The sequence below is a fragment of the Ranitomeya imitator genome, chromosome 6, assembly GCF_032444005.1.
Source record: "Ranitomeya imitator isolate aRanImi1 chromosome 6, aRanImi1.pri, whole genome shotgun sequence".
Taxonomy (NCBI): Eukaryota; Metazoa; Chordata; class Amphibia; order Anura; family Dendrobatidae; genus Ranitomeya; species Ranitomeya imitator.
The window spans coordinates 430,523,701-430,540,023 of record NC_091287.1 but is presented as its reverse complement, the minus strand read 5'-3'; the positions used below and the strand labels follow the sequence as shown (position 1 = coordinate 430,540,023).

At 45.2% G+C, this 16,323-nt stretch overlaps 1 long non-coding RNA gene across 1 annotated transcript; it reads right to left on the bottom strand.

Moving 5' to 3' along the window:
* Window positions 1-5,044: 5,044 nt before the first annotated feature.
* LOC138641443 (uncharacterized) lies at window positions 5,045-6,314 on the bottom strand. Its single transcript, XR_011313840.1, has 3 exons — window positions 6,104-6,314; window positions 5,876-6,026; window positions 5,045-5,792 (listed from the first exon to the last, which is right to left on the bottom strand). It is a non-coding gene; the product is annotated as an uncharacterized lncRNA (long non-coding RNA).
* Between the last annotated feature and the right edge of the window lie 10,009 nt (window positions 6,315-16,323).

Here is a 16,323-nt window from a genome sequence, read left to right as displayed (position 1 = left end):
TTGAGCGTTTTTTCATGCAGTTTTGTAAGCGTTTTTTAAAGCTAAATTAATAAAGTTAAAAAAAAATAAAAAAAAAAATTGTCCATGTCATGATGTCATTTCCTAGTCCAACCTCCGTTTTGTTAAAGCCATAACCAATTTCTGACAGGCTTCACCATGAGTGCTGGTAATGAAGAACGTAGCCCACCGCATACAGAACAGCATGTTGAAACGTCTGTCCGGATACGCAGGCCACAGCGCCTCCAGATGCTTGGGGTTTTACTGGAGTATCTGAATCAGCAAAGATTGCAGGTAAGGCTTCAGTTGTTTGGCGTCAGTCAGCTCCGACATAGTGACGGATCGACGGATCCGTCACAATTGTTGAGAAAACGGTTTTAAGGCTACGTTCACATTAGCGTTTTGCGTGTTTGCGTCGGGCGACGCAGCGGCGACGCATGCGTCATGCGCCCCAATATTTAACATGGGGGACGCATGGACATGCGTTGTGCTGCGTTGTGCGATGCATGCGGTTTTTTTGCCGCAAGCGTCGGGCGCAGAAAACGCAACAAGTTGCATTTTTCTTGCGTCCAAATTTCGGCAAAAAACGACGCATGCGTCGCAAAACGCAGCGTTTTTGCGTGCGTTTTGGTGCGTTTTTATTTGCGTTGTGCGTTGTGTCGCCGACGCAGCGGCGCACAACGCAAATGTGAACATAGCCTAACTGATCCGTTTTTTAGACGGATCAGATACTTGGGGGTTGTCTGGGAAAAGTATCTACTTTTTGGAGTATGGACAATTGAAAAAGCGGATTGGGGCGACGGATCTGCCGAAATGACGGTCGCGATGGATCCGTCGCCCATAGGCGGCCATTCTATTGAATGGCGGACGCGACGGATCCATCGTGAACCGCCATTTCGGCACAGACAAAAAACGTAATGTCCGTCAATGTCTAGATGACGTACGCCAAATCTCGATGGATCCGTCACATGATGGATGAAACGGACGACCATCTGCCACAATCCGTCGCTAATGTATGTCTATGGGAAAATAGTGGATCCGTCAAAAAAAATAGCGGATCCTATTTGAGGAAAATGGCGGTTTCAGACTGACGCCAAAAGACTGAAGTGTGAAAGAGGCCTAAGCTACTTTCACATTTCCGGCTTTTGGCAAGCGTTGCAATGCTTCGTTCTGTGGAAAAAACGCATCCTGCAATGTTGCTCGCAGGATGCGTTTTTTCACCATAGACTTGTATTACCGACGCATCGCTACGTATGGACACATGTTCCACATGTTGTGCACTGGATGCATTGGTATTCAAGGGAACAGTTTTTCATACGTCGGGTCCTGCAATAAAGTGCACAGACGCTACTGGAACTACAGCCCCTCCTCCCTCGGACTTAAATATGGGCTGCAGATGTGTTGAAATACTGCGTCTGCTGCCCACGTTGCACAGAGTTTGCACAACATGCGTCAGTACGTTGCGCTGACGCTTAGCGACAGCCGCGTACTGACGGATGTGTGAAAGAAGCCTTGGCTACTTGCACATTTCCTTTTTTTTACCCCTCACAATGCGTCCTTTTGGGAAGAAAATGCATCCTGCAAATGTGCTCGCAGGATGCGTTTCTTTACCATAGACTTGTATTGCTGATAGATCGTGATGTATGGCCACATGTTGCGTCCGTTGTGCACTGGATGTGTCGGGTTTTGGCAGACCGTTTTCTTTGAAAAATGTTCAAGGGAACTATTTTCTGTCCGTTACATCCACTGTTTCACACTGCGCATGCCTAGCAGGAAATATCGCTCTCACACTATTTCCTCACACAGCAGTCTGGTGGAAATGTGAAAGCGCACACTTCCGTCCGTACATTGTGCCGATGATTTGTGACGGTCAACTACCAACGGAAATGTGAAAGTAGCAGCTACACCATGTGTACAATAATATTACAGCTCTCTTTTTTTGACTGTGTTGTGCAGTAACGCATATTTTTCCTACAGTCGCAGACCAGAAGAAGAAAAATGTGGGTACACCCAATAGTGGAAGAAAGAACTATGAAGGGACATTTTCATGTTCTATATCAAGATTTGAGGAGGTAAGTTTTTCTTATGTGAAATGATTTTCTGTAAATTTATCCATGTCTGACTGAACCTTTTTACTCCTTTTTTCCAGATATCAAGATAAATTCACAGCGTTTTGTAGGCTGAGCATACCAGCTTTTGATCAACTTCTTTCGGTAGTCCGTGCTGAGCTGACATACGAGGACACTGTGATGCGGAAGTCCATCTCTGCTGAGGAAAGGCTGCTCATCACCTTGCGGTAAGTATTTTTGAATTTTTTGTTTTGTCTGTCATAAGTCATCTTTGACACGTCAATGTCTCCGGTACGTGTGGTGAAAGTTTTCCCATGTCCTGGAGACACTGACAGATGACCATTTAAAGGGAACCTGTCCCCCCAAAATCAACGCCGAGCTAAGGCCACCGGCATCAGGGGCTTATCTACATCATTCTTGAATGCTGTAGGTAAGCCCCTGATGCTGGTGATCTTACCTCACCCTCGATTTTGGTGGGGACAAGTTCCCTTTGAAGGCTGGGATCACACATACGCGATATACGTCCGAGTCTTGCCGGTGAAATCCCACCTCTGGCGCCGGCACTCATGAGCGGAGCGTGCAGCTCCATGTGTTGCTATGCGGGTGCACGCTCCGCTCTGGAGTCCAGACGCAAGAGGAGTAATTTCACCTGTGAGACTCGGTCATATCTTGCTGTGTGTGTGATCCCGGTCCAATGTTTGGGTGTACGCACAGGTCAGCTAGGTGTTATGTACATTTTTGGTTTTGTTTTGTTTTTAGATTTTCCGGTCGCATGGTACACAAACACATACACACATGGATGGCCACTACGAAAGAAAAGTGATGTTTAACAGCGGAAGGTGATGAAGAGGATCGCGTAATTCTCCCCGGCTCAGCACACAAACTCTTTATCACCTGCTGCTGGTGACCAGCGCTTTTCTTCTTCCTTGGTGGCCATCCATGTGTTACAAATGTCTGACACATTGACACACCTGTACACAGATATCAGTGGTCAATTAGTACTTACCGTTAGTATTGTGACATGTGAAGCAAACCTGTCAGTAGTTTTTGCTGCTATAGAACATGTTGAACACCGACCAATCTACTGCATTGAAGTGTGACTGGGGAGGCAGCATTGGAAGATATTCTTGAAAAAACTGAAAGGCGGTGACATAGCGGCCATAACTGCTGACAGGTTTCCTTTGACAAGAGGGTGACATTACTAATAATCTTTTCTTTTCCTTTCAGATTTTTGGCCACAGGAGAGAGCTATACATCCCTGCACCTCCAATTTAGGGTTGGTAAATCTAACATCTCTCAAATTGTGAGGTGCACATGTACCGTCATCTGGCAGAAGTTGCAGCCCATGGTGATGCCTTCCCCAACCGAGGAGACTTGGCTGCAGGTTGCAGCAGGCTTTCAGTCTGTGGCCAATTTCCCAAACTGCATAGGTGCAGTCGATGGTAAACATGTAAGGGTTCAGCAGCCATCACGATCAGGATCACGCTTCTTTAACTATAAGAAGTATTTTTCTGTGGTCCTGATGGCGGTGGCTGATGCCCATTACAAATTTGTTGCCATTGACGTTGGTGCCTATGGTAGTACTGGGGATTCTCGGGTGTTGCGAACGTCACAGATTGGGATGCAAATTCTTCAAGATGGCGGAACGCTCCCAGCCCCAAGACCTTTGCCGGGTTCCATACATCCAGTGCCCTTTGTGATGGTATCGGATGAGGCCTTTGCTTTAACGACTAACCTGCTGCGCCCATACCCACGAAGGGGACTGGATGCCCGACGGAGGATTTTTAATTATCGGCTGAGTCGTGCACGAAGATATGTGGAATGCACCTTTGGGATCATGAGTAGTCAGTGGAGGATCTTTCACACACCCATCTAGCTGGATACTGACACCGTTGACACTGTGATTAAGGCTTGCTGTGTACTCCACAACTATGCTCGTGACTACAGCATTGACATAGATGTGGAGCACCAGCAGCCTGTATTTAATCCAGTGGTCAACGTGGGTCTGGGAAGACCATCCAGCTCCGGTGTGTGTGTGAGAGAAACCTTCACTGACTACTTTGAGTCCAGAAGGTGCCGTGCACTGGCAATACTCCTGTGTCGGTGATGTGCAGCCGGACCAGCAGAGGATGGACGAAAACTAACTAACCCGAACACTGAAAATTAAATTGAAGACAAAGAAACATTTTACACTTTTTATGGGAAAAAAATTTGTATTATCTTTTAAATTATTAAAAAACGTAATAATATTACTATTTTGTGCTTTATTTCGAATTATACGTTATTTTTTTCATTTCAGACTAATTATGAGTAATGGGGAAAAGAGATAATGTAATACTGAGGGACAATTGCTGTGTGTGTGTGGTCCCGTGAACAGATTGCTACCATAGTGACTTCATCAGGGCCCAGTCATTAATTGTAGGCAAAGAAAGATATGTTTTTCGTCGTATATTCTATAGGTCAAAGAAATGTCATTGTAGAATAAAGAAAAGGCAAATTGTAGGGAGTTTAGTAAATACAGTTTTAAAAATACGCTATGGGATGGTGAAAATTCTTAAATAAATCATAAAAAAGGTATGAAAAAAGTAGTCATTGCTTTGTTAAACTTCATTCTTTTATTAATTATTTTTTAACAAAATCACAATTTTATAGAACGAGCTGATTTTCAGACAAAACTTGTCGGGTATGGGTATTAAAACAAAAAAATTGTGTGACAGAATATAATGGAACATCATTATTGTAACATACAATACAGTCCAGCAAGAAAAAAAATGAGCGGTACTGCCCCTACCACTCGGGTCTCTACTGGACCAATTTCAGGTGAAAAAAATGTATAACTAGAGGCCACTCTCCAAAAACCGTATTCACATGGGACTTTGGGTGCTCTTCCGAAAAAATAGTCTATTGACCACAACTTCTTGAGAAGAGAAAAATGGAGGTACTCACCAGTCTTCCACAAAGATTCCTTTATTATTATTGTGAGCAGCTCACACGAGCTTCGGCTCCCGCTCCCCCCGCCATGAATTTTATCTGGAGTTGGTGTTAATAAAGGAATCTTTGTGGAAGACTGGTGAGTGCCTCCATTTTTCTCTTCTCAAGAAATTATTGTAACATAGTATACTCTGGGCCAAATAGAAAGTGGTCAGAGTTGGTATCAGCATAGTACTGGCTGGTAGGCCGGTGATACCGTTGGTCATGCTGCAGTGGCGGTGTTGGTGTTGGTGGTGGTGGTGGAGGTGGAGGTCTCACACTCCGTGTGATACCTGTTACAATGTCCGCTAGGGGGGCAATTGGTGCAGGTTCCTCGAACGCGTCCAAAAGGGCATGGACAGAGCTCATAAATTTGCTCAGTCTTTCCGGTGCCAATAACCGTGCCTTGTTGGCTATAGTAGACCCAAAAAGATCAAGATAATCCTCTTTGGCAGACTTGTTCAGAAGATCAATGGTCTCATTGACCCTTTTTGTGGTTTTATCTTCTTTTTTTTTTTGTTTAATTTTTTTTTGGGGGGTGGGAAGGTTATTGGCACCGGAACAACAGAGGTTCCTTGGGTTATTGGCACATCACTTTGGTCAGCCGAAGATGCTGAACTGGAACATATTCCCGAAGTGCCTGCGACAACAGGGATAGAGTCTGTTGAACCCAAAACAGATGTGTCATCTGCTGACTCTGATGTATCTTGTGTTGAGTCCTCTACGGGGTCAGGAGCTTGAATGTTCCCTTCAGTGCTGTGAAAAAAAAGGAATTTTTAAGTTTGATACATTACATTATATTCATCATTACTGCATTCACGTTATTGTTAACAAATTACCTCCTCAAAGTCCTGCTGGTGATCAAGAAACTTAGCTCCTCATACAGGCTCAAGTTCCCTTTGACCGGGGAAGACCCGCTTTTGGACTGGCTGCTCAGAATTTTTTGGAAGCGGTCTCGCACTGAGCGCCACCGCTGTTTGACCTCTTTACCTAAAACAATAAAATAATATGATCATTACATTCCCTTGAAAAAATTTTTTTATGCAAGGTGTAAAAATAATACTTACTAATTTGCTGCTGCAGGGTACTGTTGTAGCCATCATAATGCGGATAGAGGTCACGTACAATCCTCATCCAGCAGTTATCCCGTGCATATTTATCTTTGTATGCCTCATCGGCCGGGTCCCATATGGCGGGCATGTCCCTTATCTATAATGGATAACAAAATGTAATTAAAAACCTTCCTCAGATTAAAAAAAGGACTAATCAAAAAAATTTTTTTAGACATTGTAGACACACCGACATGTGCGATATATATATATATATATATATATATATATATATATATATATATATTATAAATACATGTGTAGACCCATAGAGAGAGCGTAGGGTGGATATTAACCACAAGATGTAGCATGGTTTAGGAAACCCCCCGGAATCATAACCCAAAAAAAACGATCCGGTGGAAAAAAACGGATCCTGCAAATGTGCTCGCAGGATTTGTTTTTTACCCATAAACTTGTAGGCTACTTTCACACAAGCATTTTTTTCAATACATTGCAATGCGTCGTTTACGGGAAAAAACGCATCCTGCAAAGTTGTCTGCAGGATGCGTTTTTGCCCCATAGACTAACATTGGCGACGCATTGACACACAATGTTGTGGCGGTCCGTGGCTGGAATCAATGGTGGCGCCATGTTGCGTTTGGAGACCCCTGATGTGCCTAAACAGTGGAAACCCCTCAATTCTACCTCCAACACTAACCCCCCCACACCCCTAACCCTAATCCCAACTGTAGCCATAACCCTAATCACAACCCTAATTCCAACCCTAACCCTAAGGCTATGTGCCCACGTTGCGAATTTGTGTGAGATTTTTCAGCATCATTTTTGAAAAATCCTCGGGTAAAAGGCACTGCGTTTTACCTGTGGATTTACCGTGGATTTCCAGTATTTTTTGTGCGGATTTCACCTGCGGATTCCTATTGAGGAACAGGTGTAAAACGCTGATGAATCCGCACAAAGAATTGTCATGCTGCGGAAAATACAACGCAGCGTTTCCGCACGGTATTTTCAGCACCATGGGCACAGCGGATTTGGTTTTCCATAGGTTTACATGGAACTGTAAATCTGATGTAACTCTGCTGCGCAGCCAAATCCGCACCGTGTGCATATAGCGTAAAGGTATGTGCACACACTGCGGAAAACGCTGCGGATCCGCAGCAGTTTCCCATGAGTTTACAGTTCAATGTAAACCTATGGAAAACAAATATCGCTGTACACATGCTGCAGAAAAACTGCACGGAAACGCAGCAGTTTACATTCCGCAGCATGTCACTTCTTTCTGCGGATTCCGCAGCGGTTTTACAACTGCTCCAATAGAAAATCGCAGTTGTAAAACCGCAGTGAAATGTGCAGAAAAACCGCGGTAAATCCGCCATAAATCCGCAGCGGTTTAGCACTACGGATTTATCAAATCCGCAGCGGAAAAATCCGCAGAGGACCAGAATATGTGTGCACATACCCTAACCCTAACCCGAGCCATACCCCTAGCCCTAACCCTAGCCCTAACCCTAGCCCTAATCCTAGCCCTAACCCTAGCGCTAACCCTAGCCCTAACCCTAGCCCTAACCCTAGCCCTAACCCTAGCCCTAACCCTAGCCCTAACCCTAACCCTACCCCTAACCCTAGCCCTAACCCTAGCCCTAACCCTAGCCCTAACCCTAGCCATAACCCTAACCCTAATCCTAGCCCTAACCCTAGCCATAACCCTAGCCCTAATCCTAGCCCTAACCCTAGCCCTAACCCTAGCCATAACCCTAGCCCTAGCCCTAACCCTAACCATAACCCTAGCCCTAACCCTAGCCATAACCCTAACCCTAATCCTAGCCCTAATCCTAGCCCTAACCCTAGCCATAACCCTAGCCCTAACCCTAGCCCTAATCCTAGCCCTAATCCTAGCCCTAACCCTAGCCCTAACCCTAGCCATAACCCTAACCCTAGCCCTGACCCTACCCCTAACCCTAGCCATAACCCTAGCCCTAACCCTAACCCTAGCCATAACCCTAACCCTAACCCTAGTGGGGGAAAAAAAAAATTCTTTATATTTTTTATTGTTCCTACCTATGGGGGTGACAAAGGGGGGGGTCATTTACTATTTTTTTATTTTGATCACTGAGATAGTTTATATCTCAGTGATCAAAATGCACTTTGGAACGAATCTGCCGGCCGGCAGATTCGGCGGGCGCACTGCGCATGCGCCCGCCATTTTGGAAGATGGCGGCGCCCAGGGAGAAGACGGACGGACCCCGGGAGGAAGGAACGGTAAGCATGATGAGGTGGGGGGGGGCACGGGGGGGAGCGGAGTGCGGGGGGGTGGATCGGAGCGCGGGGGGTGGTGGTGGATCGGAGCGCGGGGGGGGGGGTGATCGGGCACCGGGGGGTGGATCGGAGCACGGGGGGGGGGGTGGATCGGATCATGGGGGGGTGATTGGAGCACGGGGGGGGGTGGATCGGATCACAGGGGGGTGATTGGAGCACGGGGGTGAACGGACAAGAGCACGGGGGGAGCGGAGCACAGGACGGAGGGGAGCCGGAGCAGTGTACCGGTGGCTTGGGGGGGATCGGTGGGGTGGGGGCACATGTTATATGTTGGGTTTGTGTTTTTAACCCATTGTAGTCAGTCGCCTGACGATGGGACAACTCTCCCATCATCACATTTCGATGGGAGAAGTAGTCCCACCCGACGAATGACTACAATGAGTCACTACTGACAGAGAGACAGACACACAGACCGACACACACACACAGACCGACACACACACACACAGACACTACATACCATTTCCACCATGTGCTTCACATCGATCCCCATCCGACGGTACGACTCCATTTTCACTACACTCCGCCCACACACTTCCTCCACATCACTGACGTCACTTCCGTCTGCTGCGGTTTTGACACCCAAATCCGCATAAAATCTGCAGATGGTTATTACATCTGCAGTTTTTATGCGGATTTGACCCACAAAATGGGAGCCTATGGGTGCAGAAACGCTGCAGAATTGCACAAAAGAAGTGACATGCACTTCTTTGAAATCTGCAGCGTTTCTGCACGGATTTTTCTGCACCATGTGCACAGCTTTTTTTTTTTTCTATTGATTTTCATTGAATTGTCACTCACAGTGCAGTTCTGCAGCGTTTCTGCTGCAGAAAAAAACGCTGCAGAACTGCACTAAATCTGCATCGTGTGCACATACCCTAAAGGTACCGTCACACTCAGTGACGCTGCAGCGATATAGACAACGAGCCGATCGCTGCAGCATCGCTGTTTAGGTCGCTGTAGAGACGTCAAACATGGCAACACCAGAACGATGCAGGAGCGATCCAGTGACGTAAAGGCGACTCACTTATCATTCTCGCTGGTTGTTAGCTCCAGGAAAAACCATTGCAGGCATCGTTGCTTTTGCTGTCAAACATGATGATACATGCTGACCTGACGACCAAATAAAGTTCCGGACTTCTAGCTACGACCAGCGATGTCACAGCGGGATCCTGATCGCTGCTGCGTGTCAAACTCAACGAGATCGCTATCCAGGACGCTGCAACGTCACGGATCGCTGTCGTTCTCGTTGTAAAGTTGCTCAGTGTGAAGGTACCTTAAGTGTTAAGATACCGTCACATTAAGCGACGCTGCAGCGATATAGACAACGATGCCGATCGCTGCAGCATCGCTGTTTAGTCATTGTGTGGTCGCTGGAGAGCTGTCACACAGACAGCTCTCCAGCGACCAACGATGCCGAAGTCCCCGTGTAACCAGGGTAAACATCGGGTTACTAAGCGCAGGGCCGCGCTTAGTAACCCGATATTTACCCTGGTTACCATTGTAAATGTAAAAAAAAAAAACACTACATACTTACATTCCGGTGTCTGTCGTGTTCCCCGGCGTCAGCTTCCCTGCACTGTGTAAGCGCCTGCCGTAAAGCAGAGCGGTGACATCACCGCTGTAATATGCTTTACGGCCGGCAAGCGCTGACACAGTGCAGGGAAGCTGACGCCGGGGAACACGACAGACACTGGAATGTAAGTATGTAGTGGTTTTTTTTTTACATTTACAATGGTAACCAGGGTAAATATCGGGTTACTAAGCGCGGCCCTGCGTAACCCTGGTTGTTTACCCTGGTTACAAGTGAACACATCGCTGGATCGGCGTCACACACGCCGATTCAGCGATGTCAGCGGGTGATCCAGGGACGAAATAAAGTTCCAGACTTTCAGCTCCGACCAGCGATGTCACAGCATGATCCAGATCGCTGCTGCGTGTCAAACACAACGATATCGCTATCCAGGATGCTGCAACGTCACGGATGGCTATCGTTATCGTTCTAAAGTTGCTCAGTGTGAAGATACCTTTAGTGTTAGTCATTTAACTATTTAACTAATCAATTGTATGTAAACTAATCTAAACTTGTCTGGCTACTGATGTCTAACCTGAAGACGGTTTCAAAAGTCTGATTTTTTTTTTTTTTTGCATGCACCTATTATAATCACAGATCAAAATTACCCATTCAAGTCAATAATCATTAAAAATCTTGGACAGCACTGATGGCATCCTAGCTGCTCCAAGTTGTGTTTTCATATAGTAGAAAAACTGATCTTAAATCATTAATATAAGCAGACCCATTTTTTAGGAGATCCAGCAGATCCTCTTGTGTCTTTATTTAATTAAACTCACATGACAAATGCATACTTTTCATCCCTTTTTTTCGGTCCAGATTACGGATCGTTTTTTTTTCTCTCAAGTGGAAAAGAGGCCTTATTTTTCTATGGGGGAGTGTGGATGCCTGGAGGGGAGTCTATTCCTCTCCCGTTGAGACCACTGGTGTTAGAAAGTTACCCCCTCTACGGGGGTCTGTTCGATACGCCAGCGTGATGGCGAAAATCTTCGTTATATAAATATATCTCTATTTGAGGAAACAGACATAATATACAAAACAAGGAAAGAAGGTTCTATTTACAATAAAGGAGAAATTATTATGCTGTTATTGAAGATGGGAATATTAAAATGGCACCATATAATATACTATGTATTTGAAGTATGTCGCACAGGCGCAGTGGGATGTGACATGATCGTGTAACACTCAATATGACGCTGAAGATCGACCGACCTTTACCGCGCAAGCGTGGGTAATATTTTGGTATTGTCTGCTGCTATTGGTTTACTCGCAAGTGATGTAAGAATGACGTGCAAGACATGCGCAGTAGAATACAAGGAACGCCGAGAATGGTGTTCATTAATAACAATGTGACAAAAAAAGCAACGCACGTCTGGGTGACTTACTCATCATTAATATGCAACACATGATGGCATTTATAATTGTTTATTGGCACAATGCACTATATATGGGGGCAGCACGCTGGCGCAGTGGTTAGCACTGCAGCCTTGCAGCGCTGGGGTCCTGGGTTCTAATCCCACCCAGGACAACATCTGCAAAGAGTTTGTATGTTCTCTCCGTATTTGCGTGGGTTTCCTCCGGGCACTCCGGTTTCCTCCCACATTCCAAAGACATACTGATAGGGATTCCAGATTGTGAGCCCCATTGGGGACAGTGATGATAATGTGTGCAAAAACTGTAAAGCGCTGCGGAATATGTTAGCGCTATATAAAAATAAAGATTATTATTTATATTATTATAGAAGAAATGTATTACAATGGATAAATATCTAATAGCATATGCACTGTTGGATTATTATATAAAAGACACATATAATGTAATTATGTTTAAATTATATCTGGAGTTCACTATATATACTTATTTGTATTGATTGCAAATTATTGACTATGATCTATATATGTATGTGCACCTGTTTGTTTCACTGTTTGAAAAAGGCTTAGGGCTCCTTTCCACTTGCAAGATAAACGTCCGTGTCTCGCATGTGAAAACCAAGCTGTGGCGCCGCCACTCCAGAGCGGAGCGTGCGGCCGCATAGCAACACATGGAGCCGCACGCTCCGCTCCCAAGTGCCGGCGCCAGAGCTTGGTTTTCACATGCGAGACACGGACGTTTATCTTGCAAGTGGAAAGGAGCCCTTATAGCTGAAACGTCGCCACGCCATGTGGACCTAATAAAGTCCACCTTATTTTGAAACTACTTTTAATAGAGTGCTGCCTTCCATTTTTTACTACTATATGTTGGCAAGTATGGATTGATTGCTGGGAGACTTTGCACCCATTTAACTTTTAGTGCTGTTCCATTTTTCCTATCTATCTCTGTGTGTAAACATTATTCTTCAATGTAGTATATAAATAAAGAGGTTGGACAAAAAATAACATTACAATTCTTTTTTTTTTGTTCAATAATAGATCTTTATTTAGCTTTCAAAAACACATACAAATCTGCATGAAAAAAAACGCATGAAAATCCACATCAAAAATGCATCATATCCGCACCTGTGTTTTTCTGCCAAGAGAGGAAGAATCTGCGCAGAAAATTCCACAAGCAAATCTGCAACGTGTGCACATACCGTTAATGAATCAGGAGCATCTAACTCCAAATTTGCAAAAGATTGAAAACAGTGGCATTCACCATCCCACGGAAACACTTTTATTCAAAGTGAATTAAAAATGGATGCAGGAGGATGTGGGCAGGACAACGTCCGTTTCGCATTTCACCACGCTACAACAGGTCCTACCTTTTTGAATCTTTTGGAATCTGCATTGCCTCTTTCTAGTTGAGCACCACGATATCCTATTAACCATAAAGTGTGTGTACAATCCTTTACACATTGCAAATTAGATAGCGCCAGAACATTCTCAAAGGTTTTTCCTTTGATAAAGCGTCTGGCTCCAACATACCCCCTCATCAAGATCGTCGGGTCTTGATGAATCGGGGCCATTGGATGAATAAAATCACCACTATATCTGATAAATATAAGGATAAATAATGTAATAATGCACTTGCCTATTAATTTATCTTGGTTTTGTGCCTCTTGTGATTGTGACTTGTGGTTTACTTTTTTCTATGTTTTCTGTATCTGGTCAGAAGTATCACAGAATTTCCCGCATGAAAAGGTCTGAAATCATAGTTACTGCATGTTTCCTTTTTGCCACTTGAACAAACAGGATTTTTTTTTAATCTGTTTCAGCTCAAGGTCAGCAATCCGAAAAAAAAGGAGGCCTGGTGAACTTCCTCTGTAAGAAGCCCTGGTTATCAGATTAGATCTGTCACCACAGACTACGCCCTGGTACACACTCAAACTTCATGTACTTTAATGGTATCGGGGCCTAACAGCTGAAATAAAGGTACCTTCACACTGAACGATATCGCTAGCGATCCGTGACGTTACAGCGTCCTGGCTAGCGATATCGTTCAGTTTGACAGGCAGCAGCGATCTGGATCCTGCTGTGACATCGTTGGTCGGAGCAGAAAGTCCAGAACTTTATTTCGTCGCTGGAATCCCCGCAGATTCAGCGATGTCTTCATTGGTAACCAGGGTAAACATCGGGTTACTAAGCGCGGGGCCGCGCTTAGTAACCCGATGTTTACCCTGGTTACCAGCGTAAACGTAAAAAAAAAAAACACTACATACTTACATTCCGGTGTCTGTCCCCCGGCGCTGTGCTTTCCTGCACTGGCTGTGAGCACCGGCTGGCAGTAAAGCACAGCGGTGACATCACCGCTCTGCTTTACGGCTGGCCGGCGCTGACAGTGCAGGAAAGCACAGCGCCGGGGGACAGACACTGGAATGTAAGTATGTAGTGTTTTTTTCTTTCTTTTACGTTTACGCTGGTAACCAGGGTAAACATCGGGTTACTAAGCGCGGCCCTGCACTTAGTAACCCGATGTTTTCCCTGGTTACCCGGGGACGTCGCATAGTTGGTCGCTGGAGAGCTGTCTGTGTGACAGCTATCCAGCGACCACACAGCGACGCTGCAGCGATCGGGATCGTTGTCTAGATCGCTGCAGCGTCGCTAAATGTGACGGTACCTTAACACTACTCACCGCTGCCTCCGAGGAGTAATCATCCTAGGGCCAAACACTGGGCACAGAGAAGACTTGCCAACATTCTTTACAATATCTGATCCTGTTATACATAGTTTGGGATACTTTTCTTTCTTATTTGTAGGGAATGCAATACACATTGGGGGACGATTCATTAAAGGGACTCTGTCACCTGAATTTGGAGGGAACAATTTTCAGCCATAGGGGCGGGATTTTCGGGTGTTTGATTCACCCTTTCCTTACCCGCTGGCTGCATGCTGACTGCAGATTGCCTTGCGCAGGCGTGTACTACGGAGGACAGAGAATGAACTTCAATCCAATATCACAGCTCTGAGACTGATGCTCTTCATGAAGGGATCGCTGGAGAATGATTCGAAGAATTTGTTACGAGGCGCACACAACTTAATGAATTTGCACATTTTCTCAATGGAATGTGCCTCCATGCATCTCCTCAAAAATGCTAATATTACCACTTTTACCAAATTTCACAAGCAGGCACAGCCATTCCCCGGCTCTTTACAGGCTCTGCCTATTTTAACGGAACTGCTTGATTTTGGTGTAAAAGTTGCATATTCTTTTCACAGCTCTGAGTTAAGAAATGTTTCAATTTTTCAAAGCGTTTTACACCAGTTCTCTGAAGTTAAAGCTTTGATGAATGGACCCCATAGACCCTAAGGCCGGGGTCACACTTGTGAGGTGAGTGTGATGCGAGAGACTCAAGGGAGTCTGTCGCATCAATACCCGGCACTGCAGCCGGCACTCAGGACCGGAGCGTCCAGCTACATAGAAATACATGCAGCCACACACTATGGTCCTGAGAGCTGGCGGCAGTGCCGGGTATTGAGACGAGTTTCTCGCATCACACTCGCAAGTGTGACTCCGGCCTAAGACCCAAATCTGCGCAGTGATGCGTTTACGCTGCCTGCTTATCAGGATTGTTTGATCCTAGTAACGCTAAGTCACTATAATTGGGCAGTGTGAACAGGTTGTTGATCACCTGATGAACGAGCAAAAGGCTTGTTCGTCTGGTGAAATGATTTTTAAGCTTTTTTGAAAGTGATCACTCTTGGCATCACATCATATTGTATAAACAGAACGTGTGCTACTGAGAACAATGGTATATAATCACAGTAAGGCCGGCCTCACACTAGCGAGTTTTACGGACGTATGAGCGCATCCGTAAAACACACATTACACACGGCCCAATTATTCTCTATGCCCCAGCTCCTATCTGCTTTATTTTACTGATCCCTATTATACGGCTTTCTACGGCCGTAGAAAATCGCAGCATGCTGCGTTTGTCACCGTATTGCGCAAAAAAATCACCAATGAAAGTCTATGGAAGCCAGAAAAATACGGTTTACACACGGACCAGCAGTGTGACTTGCGAGAAATACCCAGCAGTGTTAGAGAGAAAAGCCGGCAATTCAGTGCGGTGTACAGTAAAATCACACTGACAGCTTCCAGTAGAATAGGTAGAATAAATGTGTACACATAGAATAGGTATATATATATATATATATATATATATATATATGTCAGTGAGACACATATATGTATATATATTATTACTTCACACAGTAAACCATGTCATATTCCCATTTTTTTTGCATATTCCACACTAATAATAATAATAATCTTTATTTTTATATAGCGCTAACATATTCCGCAGTGCTTTACAGTTTGCACACATTATCATCACTGTCCCCGATTGGGCTCACAATCTAGAATTCCTATCAGTATGTCTTTGGAATGTGGGAGGAAACCGGAGTGCCCGGAGGAAACCCATGCAAACACGGAGAGAACATACAAGCTCTTTGCAGATGTTGTCCTGGGTGGGATTAGAACCCAGGACCCCAGCGCTGCAAGGCTGTAGTGCTAACCACTGCGCCACCGTGCTGCCCTACTAATGTTATTAGTGTGTATGTGCAAAATTTGGCCGTTCTAGCTATTAAATTAAAGGGTTAAACGGCGGAAAAAATTGGCGTGGGCTCCAGCGCAATTTTCTCCGCCAGAGTAGTAAAGCCAGTGACTGAGGGCAGATATTAATAGCCTGGAGAGGGTCCATGGTTATTGGCCCCCCTGGCTAAAAACATCTGCCCCCAGCCACCCCAGAAAAGGCACATCTGGAAGATGCGCCTATTCAGGCACTTGGCCACTCTCTTCCCATTCCCGTGTAGCGGTGGGATATGGGGTAATGAAGGGTTAATATCACCTTGCTATTGTAAGATGACATTAAGCCAGATTAATAATTGAGAGGCGTCAATTATGACACCTATCCATT